This window comes from Heloderma suspectum, chromosome 2, assembly GCF_057233095.1.
Source record: "Heloderma suspectum isolate Gila_16-S chromosome 2, 16-S_ref, whole genome shotgun sequence".
Classification (NCBI taxonomy): Eukaryota; Metazoa; Chordata; class Lepidosauria; order Squamata; family Helodermatidae; genus Heloderma; species Heloderma suspectum.
In genome coordinates, this window is record NC_139459.1 from 337,298,457 (window position 1) to 337,308,787 (window position 10,331).

The window sequence follows — 10,331 nt, forward strand, 5'->3', positions numbered from 1 at the left end:
CTTCTCACCATTTGGCATGCACCACGTGCCACAATAATCTCTGCTGCCTGCTCCTACAGGCCTTTATTTGGAAGGAATAGCAAAGGCTCCTCCTTAGTTTTGTTTCCAATCTCCTGCTGCTCTACTTCCACAGGGGAAACAGTCAAAAAAGCCCTGTCTTCATCCTAACAGCCTTTACCCCAAGAATCTGAAACAAGATTCCTCTGATGATGTAACTGGAGCACAGATATAGCTATAAGGTGGGACTTTGCTGGAATACAAGTGCATTTTTAGCAAGGGGTAATAATGCATCAATGGATCTCTATCTACAAATCTTATTAATTGCTATTAGGTAGCTAAATTTATCCCAAATTAACCCTGTCTATCGAGGGGGGGGGCAAAAATTGCACTATCTGCAAGGACAAATATATTCCTAGGGTAACACCATCCTCCTTACACAGCAGGAAACAGGGGCTGCCGTAAGTCGTCAGGCCCTAAGGCTCAACAAACAAAGCACAAGCATGCCGTGGAAGAAAACAGGGTTGCAGCAGGAAGATTACCAGGCCCCAAACCAGCCCCTGCCAGCCCCTTTGTGCCCAAGAGACACAGAACTCTCAGGACAAGGGGAGGCACCTGTACACTGACAGTTCCTGAGCCCAAAGCAGATGCACACCTGAGACGGCGAGTGGCCCCCTCTGGAGCCCTCGCCAAGGGTGGGACGGCTCAGCCGCATAACCTCACCCCATTTAAATCACTCCAACGCCCGCTGCCCCCACACAGCCACCCCACCGCCAAGTGACCCCTTCTGCAGACGCCCCCAGGCCCCACCTCCTCACTCGCACCCTCGAGGCCCCACCTCCCAAGGGGCTCGCCGGACCCACCTCCCACTGGCAGGCCCGCCCTTGCGTCCCTTGCGTCCCTTCGCCCGCCACGCCTCCCCACCCTTTCCCACCCCGCACGGTAACTCACCGGCGCCCTCCGCCCACAGGCCCCGGGGACTCCCACCCCTGCGGTTTGTTTTGTTTCGAACCGAGGCTCCGAGCGGGCGGGCGGACTCAGGAGGAGCCAGGCCCGAGCTCGTGACGTACTTCCGGAAGCCGGCACCGCTAGGGCCACGTGATTCAGAGAAGACGTTAGTAGCAGCTGCGCGCGGGCATAGACGACGCACGCGGGACGAGAGGTGGGGCAGAAGGAAAAAAAAAATCAGTACGGCATCACATGACGAGGGAACCGTGCGCGCGCAATGCTGGGCGCGGGGGAATCTTCCTTGGAGTTCGTGACCTCACAGGGCGCTTCCATGGCAACAAGACATAGACTGCGTCACACCACACGGAGCCTTACTCCAATTCTTGTACTGCGGGATAACTAAGTCGGAGTAAATGATGTGTAATCATTCCCCCCTTTCCCAGCTCACAGTCATTTTCGGATTAAATTTCCTATTACCCGCATAATAATATGGATTGAAAGGGTTAGGCCAGCCGGCTTCAGACCCCCCCTTCTTTTTTTTGCTTGATCGCCTGAAAACGGCTTTCCCCAGTGGATTGGGCAAACAGCACCTCTGACCCGCGACTAAAGCTTTTCTGCAAGTTCTCCTGGAGTGCTTTTTGTTTCGCTTCATTTTGGTCGGGACGCATCCAAAGACACACACCTAAGACCGATTTTTTGCATCCTATAACTTCCACATTTTTGGTATAATTTGGAGCGAAGAAGGCTCAAAATGGCTGGGAAATATTTTCAATGTAAATAATTCGTCCCAAAATGAAATCTTGGCTTTTTTCAAATAAAATTGATAAAATAGCGCTTCACCGATGCAATGAATATGAACTTGAGCACGCTCCGGGAGAGAGCTCAGGACAGGAAGGCCTGGCGTGCTATGGTCCATGGGGTCACGAAGAGTCGGACACGACTGGACGACTGAACAACAACAACTGTACCTATTATATACCAGCATTTACCCCATTTTGCCTGCCAATAGGGACTGTGTAAAAATTAGCCCTTGCTTGTTGTTGTTCAGTCGTGTCCGACTCTTCGTGACCCCATGGCCCATAGCACGCCAGGCCTTCCTGTCCTGCGCTCTCTCCCGGAGTGTGCTCAAGTCCATATTCACTGCATCGGTGATGCTATCCAGCCATCTCATCCTCTGCCATCCCCTTCTCCTTTTGCCTTCAGTCTTTCCCAGCATCAGGGTCTTTTCCAGGGAGTTTTCTCTATCGCTATTCTAATGCTTCTGTCCCCTTCCTTTGCCTGTCAGCACTGATGTGGTTCCTTGCAAATATATGTAAGCTATTTATTATATTTATATTCCATCTTTCATCCAAGGAGCTCAACACAGTTCACGATTTTAACCTCACAACAACCCAGCGAGGTAGGTTAGTTTGAGGGAGCGTGACTGGCCCAGGGTCACTGTTAGAGGACTGGGAATGGGGCATACTTTTCCAGCTGATGGCTTCCGTTACAAGGGTTGAGGGGACGGGAATTACTGATAGGCTTCCACCAGTCAGGATGAACCTCTTGACTCACCCCAGTCTGTCCAGCTGCTTGGGGAGTTTCTGAGTAGTATTGCCAAGAACCCCTTCAGCCCAGCCCCCCCAAAAAGTAATAAGAAAAGTGCTTTACATTTTCTTTCCAAAAATGACATGTGCTTTCATGAGAAAACAGCATTTTGGGGATTAGAGCATTACTGAGAAGCAGTACACAATCTAGTACATAACAAAAAAATACTGCACAATAGGCATACAAGTCATGTTCTAATAATGTCTCGATGTTTATTTTAATTTCTAACAAAATGTCAAAATGAGATTGGGTAGATCAGTGGCAGAAAAAACTGTCCATGTGTTGGTGTGACAATATTTAATAAGAGAAGCATATCAATGTAATTTTAAGAGCTGTCAAATGTGAACTAAACTGATACATATTTTATAAAAGTTATCAGTGATGTCTCATGCACAGTTCCTGGATGACCAAGTTTTTGTATTAAGAATGCCCCAAAGCCAAATTTTTAGTTAAGGATGAAGCCTGAAGGAGCATCCTCTCCTTCCCTATATACCTACCCAGTGGCAGCTGGTAGGGTGGAGGACAGGGTAGATGTTCAGTACTCTATTGAGATTGCCAGAGAAGATGGGAGAAGATAATGTACAGCACTTGACAGCTGCATGTGTATCTGGTTGTGGGGGGATCTCTCTGCCACAAGTCGGTGGGGGACAGGTGGCAGGCCCCACTTGCCCCCAATATAGAATCACCTCTGTACCTACCCAGACCCTATGGTCATCGTCTGAGGCCCACCTGGGTAGAAATTGAATGGTATATCTTGGAAGGAACCTGTAATTGTCACTTTGGATAATTATTCTTTTCCCCCCAAAGTTTCAGACTGTTCCTTCTCTGTTGGAAATTAAAATAAGCTTCAACTGAGTTGTTAAAACATGGCCTGTAAGCTTATTGTGTCTACTATTTTGTGTATACTTTTTCTCTAGTTGTCACTATGCCAAATAATGTTATTTTCCCATGGAAATTCATGCAGTCAGCATTATTTTAAAATAAATTGTACATACTCCTGCATCTGCAACCCATCTACTTTGCATCCAGTTAAAGGGACACACACATCTCTATGGAAGCATGAGTAATAGTGCTGATAGGCAAATGGCTGATTATGGCCGAATACCTAATAGGGGGACAATTTTGCTATATAATGTGCAGTAGATTGACTAAAGCTTTGGGCTTCATTAACATTTTTATCAATAAAGTATTTGAAAAACAAGGTTTTCTTCTCATGTATCATATGCAGTCTATTCTTCTCTTGCATGATGCTTCAAGCGATTATTTCTTTACACTGTGGATTTCTTCCAGTCATTCTAACCCATTTAGCACTGAGCCAGGCAAAAAGTCTGAAAGTTATAGTTTTAAACCGACAGGATGCAAAAGCTGAAACTAGATCTGTCTTTGATTGGTATCCTGTCCACGCACACAAAGTGCAGGAGAACGTCTAGCCCAAAGTCAATGATGTTATTGGCTACTTACATCCAAGAAAAAGTAGTCACCAGACAGTAAATGAAAATCACTTTCTGAACATATTTTCCTGTTTACCCAGTGGTGTAGTAGAGTCAGGGCTCAGAGGGATGCAGGGCCAACACTTCTTTATTAGTAGGGATGTGAACATCATCTGCCCCACCCCCTCAAAAAATCTTCCCTTTTCCCTTCTGAGCTTAGTTGCAATCCTCAGAGTAGCGGGGGGGGGGGGGATGCACTTTCCCAGTAACAATATTTATTTTTATTTATTTACGACGGTTATATACTGCTCCACATCAAAGATTTCGGAGCGGTGAACAACAAGATAAAAGACTAAAACACCATATCAAAACAATTTAAACATTTTAAACAGATTCTGAACTTAATAAACTGCGGCTAGTCACTCAAGGAAGGCCTTTTGAAATAACAATGTGTTCAGGAGGTGCCGAAAGCAACACAAAGTTGGTGCCTGCTTGACCTCCAAAGGCAGGGAGATCCACAGGAAGGGGGCCACCACACTGAAGGCTCTTTCCCTGGTAGACTCCAGCTGGGCTATGGGTCCATGTGGAACCACCAGGAACATGCCCTCTGGTGACCTCAGTGAGGGGCAGATTGGCAAAGAAGAAGGCACTCTCTCAGGTATTCTGGTCTCAAGTTATTTATTACAATATATTGTTCTCAGCATGGCTGGCTGGAGCATGCTTGGAATTGTAGGACTTTTTTTCTGTCTAAACATACATAGGATCACACCCTAAGACTCATTAGCTTTACAAAAGACCTCCTTCTGGTGGAGATGAGAACTGCTTCAATTGCTTTCTTGATATGGATCAACACAAATGCCTGAATTTTTGGACTGTCCTTGGGAGCATGGCTATGGGGACTGTCATGATGAACCCCTGCACTTCAAAATATGCCACTATACTATGGTGTTTACCTGATAATCTACGTGGAAAAATCTACTTTTGCACCACTCTTTAATCAAGCTGATTGCCAGTACAACAGATTGGTCGATGACGTTTGAGCTAATCTACATTAAGTGATCCTGTGTTCACTCCCATTGAGCCAGTTTCTACATTCTTAGACAAAGACAAAAGAGCTAGGGTGCTGACACCTAGATTGGTACCATAGCAACCACAATGCTGCCGTGGCAACCAAAAAGATGCTAGTCATTAACATTGTCATGGCGCCATGGCAATGCCACTAGCACTATTGCAACAGTATTGAAATGCAGGCTGGTACTGTAGCAATAGCATCAGTGCCGTCAGCCGCAGTGGAACAAAGGAGTGACATGGATACCAAAACATTGACTGAAATGCCATGGCAGACCTTGATATTTGCTGTTCTTGTGTAAAGGCCCTAGTATATTATAGACACCATATAGATATTAATGAATGACAACCTTGCGTGATACCACAACAACACTATTGACAGCTTGGCAGCCAAACAAATACAAGTGATATTATATATCTTATCTAAGTGATTGGCAGCATTCCTCTTCATTAGAGTTGTGCATTTGTTGCCACCTGTGCACAATGTTAGCAATAGATTAGGGCACACCAGCACAGGTAGTCTCTCCTGTATGTAGGCATTCAGACAGCACTCTTCTTTACCTATGCAGTGTTGCTTTTTCTGTTGGGCTGCACAGAACACTGTGTGCGCATGTGCCGCAGAGCCAGGGTTTGCAGGGGTGCAGTGCTGCCACTCTTTGATGAGCAGGGACACTGACGTCATCTGCCACCCCCCTCAGAATTCCCTGCTCCCTCTGAGCTTAGCTGCAATCTGCGCAGTAGCTGGAGACAGTGGGGGGATAAATTTCCTAAGCAACAATATATTGTTCCTTCTTTTAATGCAAAGTATTTTGGCCTGGCTTGGTCCTGAATGGGCAATTAAGACCTGTTAGCTTTAGGAAAGACCTGCTCTTGGTGGAGATGAAAACTGCTTGAACTGGTTTGTTGATATGGATCAATGGCTACAGAATTTTCCACTTCATATAAACTCTCTCTGTCTCTGTCTCTCTCTCTCACGCACACAAACTTCATGGCAGATATTGTGAAACTGCTAGAACTGGTTTATTGATATGGATCAATGGCTACAGAATTTTCCATTTCATTCATACACACACACACACACACACACACGTCTGTCTGTCTATCTATCTACAGATAGATGATAGATAGATGATAGATAGATAGATAGATAGATAGATAGATAGATAGATAGATAGACAGACAGACAGACAGACAGACAGACAGATAGATAGATAGACAGACAGACAGATAGATAGATAGACAGACAGACACACACACACACACACACACTTCGTGGCAGATGTGAGACTAACACATCTCTGCTATTCTTCTTCATTCAATATTCACAGATGATTCTCCTCCTCCTCCTCCTTGGCCTGTACAGCAAGTATCTGAAAATGGTTTCCATTTAGCATGAGATCCATGTTGTCTTTGTGCTATGGGTATCACTGTGCTGAGGGCTGGCACAGCCAGCTCAACTGAGATACTGTACTACCAGCAATGGGGGGTGGGGTGGGGGAGGGGCGGTTAGCATCCTTCTGCACTACCACTTCCCTTGCCCAAAGGCATGTTGCTCCGTGCAAAGCTCCTGTGTATGAAGGATTCTCCATTAATTTCAGTGCAACAGCAGCTCCACATGCACAAAGAAATGCACGTGTGGAATTGCCCCATCCGTTGAAATGAATAGTGAAGTGATGGTTGAAATGCTATGCACCCCTTCCCTCAACCACCATGCATTTTTAGTAAATGGACAGTTTTCAAGGGCTGGGTTCACACGTCACTTTAAGCCGTGATGATGGTTTATAAGCTACTCACAGTAGCTTATCAACTACTGTATCCCCCGACATGATCGGACAACCTGCCCTCAGTCATCCTCCCTCTATAGTCCGCCCACTCGGCCAGGATGGCATCCCAGCTTCCTTTGCCTTGGAAACCATATCCCGGTGCCCCTTGTGCTGCCGCTACATCACCTGCATCTCTTCGATTGGGCTGTCTCACGCTAGGGGCGTATTCTTCTGTTTCCTGTCTCTGCCAGATCCTCGCCATTACTGGCACATCGCGGATCATTAGCCGTGTTTCCGCTCCCCTGCCACCCCACCCAACCAGCAGCAACTGGATCCTCAAGGCATTCCTTCCTGCTCCCGCTCCCTCCTCTCCCACCGCTGCTGCCTGCTTCCCAGCCAGTTTTCAAAACCGTTCCCTTATCCCTGCCCATGTGCACCAAAAGGTGGGTGGGGGCTTTAAGTCCTTGACAGTTTGCTGGAATGGGGCAAAATTTTATATGTGGGGTCTCCTCATGGGGAGCATCCAAATGCTGTACTGGATAACTGCATGACTGTCCTTTTTCATGGAAAAGTGACCAGAAACCAACCGCTTGCTTCCCTTTCATTCCCTCCCCTCCCCTCCCCTCCCCTCCCCTCCCCTCCCCTCCCCTCCCCTCCCTTCCCTTCCCTTCCCTTCCCTTCCCTTCCCTTCCCTTCCCTTCCCTTCCCTTCCCAAAACACAATCTGTTGCTAGGCTGATCTCAGAAACAGAGATCTGCCAGTTGGAGAAGAGCGTCGGCAGCGGTTTCGACCACTCTGGCCAAGCGACTCTGTAGGCAATCCTTAAATCACTCTTTAAGCCACTATGGAGCGCCAGATGACACAATAAGCCATGTTGGTTTAAATAAACATCACTGCACATCAAGGCTTATCAGGGTGGCTTATTTTGGCTTAATAAGCCACTGTGATTGGGGAAAACCGCTCGCAGATGAACAATAAACCATGGTGGTTTATAAGCTACTCTGAGTAGCTAATAAACCACCATGGTTTAAAGTAACATGCGAACCCAGCCAGTGTCTCTTGGTGAAATGTTTCCAGTTTGAGAGCAATCAACCTGACAGTTGCAGCCAAGTTCTAATGGTTCAAACGTCATGGATGAACACAGTGTGAACATCAAGACAAAGATCTGTCAGAAGAGCTTTCTGAGTTAGGAAATATGCTGACTGCAGCACCGTTATTTGTGGCTCATAATTGGGAAAAACCCACCAACCTCCATCAATAGAGGGCTGGAAAAGATGTATATGGCATACAATTTTAATGCATGAATGCATATTATAAGAAACTTTGGAAAGGGTGTGAAACAAGAAAAAAGACTGTTTGGTATGTTGGTATAGGGTTTTGTGTGTGTGTGTGTGTGTGAGAGTGTGTGTTTTAATGAGAATGGAATATGAGAACTAACCAAAATGCCAGGAAAGAGGTACTTGATGCAATGTAATTAATATAAATAAATTAATCAAATAATTTTTTTGATCTGTTTCTTTTTTCTCTTGTCTGCTAGGTTGATGGATAGGATTAATAATTTGATGAATAAGGGAAATTGTTAATTTAATAAGTATAATGTAAAATCAAATAATTGAATGAAGTAACTTGATGAAAGTTTAGTTTTTATTTTTACCATACTTCTGACCTTTAAAAAAATCCATTCAGTTTTTTTTAAGAGATTACTGAGTACAATCCCCTCTCTTTGAACCCTAAAGGCATTTCAGCCACCACAAAGTAATGTATTTTAGCACAGCCCTATATGCTTAAAACATTCCAATAATCTTTTCAACTAATGGGCAGTACAGGGCAGGCCTGCCTTATTTGCCTTGCACCAGATGCTTCAAGTAGTGCTGCCATTCTCTAGGCTGTCACAGATACGCATCCAAAGTAGTTACACTGTTCTGATGCGTGCCTTTGATGCAACCAGACCAGAAAGGAATATTGCCTCATTTGTATGGCAAAGCTCTAAAAATGGTTAATATGCATTTTTATTGTTAATGCATTTATGCAATATATGTGGTTTATTATGATTATTTTCTCTCTAGACAGCTGATAATTGCAACATTCGCCACTAAAAGGTTTAATGTTCGTGCTAAATCACTTCCTGAGCTGAAAGAATTACAAGGGGCCTTGTTTGGGAGAGTGACTTTTATAAACATTATGAAAAGTACCGATATGTTTTCAGGGCAGTGTGCAAAAGAGATGCTTGTGGGACTGCAGCAAAATGTAATTTTAAGGTTTAGCATTTCAAACTTGCTAGAAAGAGGGCAGGATGCCAAACCCAACCCCTTCTCCAAGAGCGGGCGAGTCAGTCACTGCTAGTCTATGAGCTCATTCACATGATGAGCAACCTTCTGGTGTGGAAAGTGTGTGTGATACGGGAATAAGGCGGTAACCTAGAGGGTGGACTAGTGGTTCTCACTATGGTTTATGCGACCACAAACATCCATGGTAGGTGCAACTGAGTTGCATCTCTGGTCGTGGAACGTTTTCTCCATTCAGGTTCATTGCATGGGCACCACTCCCAGGTGGAGAAAAGGGAGGATCCACAGTCATGGAAATGTACGTGTGAAGGTGCACACTTGCCCCACTTCTACCCAAGAACCTCTTTCCAGAATGCAAGTATGCCAGACCAGAAACATTCATGGAGGAAAAGGCTATCATTGGCCAGCGCTGGGTCCAGGGTTTTTAGGGATTTGGGGCGAGACTTTACATCGGGCCCCTTATAGACGCCCAGTGCCAGGTACAGGTCTTGAGTGACCTTGGGCGAGATACCTCCAGTGAGCCCACTCCTGCAGCGAGTCTCCCTCCTCACTGCCACTGCCACCAGCTGCGCTTGCTCCTCCTCCTCTTTCTCAGCATTGCTGCCACTTGCTTGCTTGACAGGCAGAAAGCCAGGGAGCAAATAGGCTGTGTGGCATCTCCTGCTCCTCCTTCTCACCAGCACCGCTGTCTGGGCCAGAGCGAGAGGCAGGTGAGCATGCGGGCTGCAACGATGAAGGAAAAGGGGCAACGCCAGGGGCTCTTGTCAGTGGGCCCCTGCTGAGGTGTGGTCCCTCAGCAGGTGCTCAACCATGCCTACCCTTGACTCTGGCCCTGGCATGATGGCTACATGCAGTCTTCAGACTCAGAGGCAATGTGCCATCGAATACCAATTGTTGGAGGACAAACAGTGGAATAGGGCTATCGCTGTCATGTCCTGCTTGAGGGCTTCCAAGAAGCCGCGCTGATCCAGCAGGAAAGCTCTACTGATGCTCTGATGGTTCTCCTGCTGCAGCTTCCTCTCTCTCCTGCTCCCTCCCCACTCCCTGTCTGTTTGCGCCACCTGTTTACACCACTTCCAGTTTTCAACAGTCACATTTGGAAATCCAAGGCCTAGAAGTTTCTACTGCATGTCTTCCTCATGTCAAACCAATCCCTGCTGCAGGATAAACTAGCAGTGTAGACATGTCCTAGGTTCTGGGGTGAGTTGCAAGAATCGAGACTAGGTTTAAGCAGACAAAGAAACAAGGCAGTT

General features: G+C 46.2%; 1 protein-coding gene across 3 annotated transcripts in view; it reads right to left on the bottom strand.

The window, feature by feature from the left end:
• The window catches only part of USP19 (ubiquitin specific peptidase 19), a 53,785-nt gene extending 52,706 nt beyond the window's left edge, over positions 1–1,079 (bottom strand). Inside the window, exon 1 of one of the 3 annotated variants that reach the window (XR_014788589.1) lies at positions 949–1,039. The gene's annotated coding sequence lies outside the window, so the exon portion shown is untranslated. Of the gene's footprint in view, positions 1–948 lie in introns of all 3 variants that reach the window. The other 2 variants (XM_084840649.1, XM_084840650.1) reach the window with 2 other exon arrangements.
• Between the last annotated feature and the right edge of the window lie 9,252 nt (positions 1,080–10,331).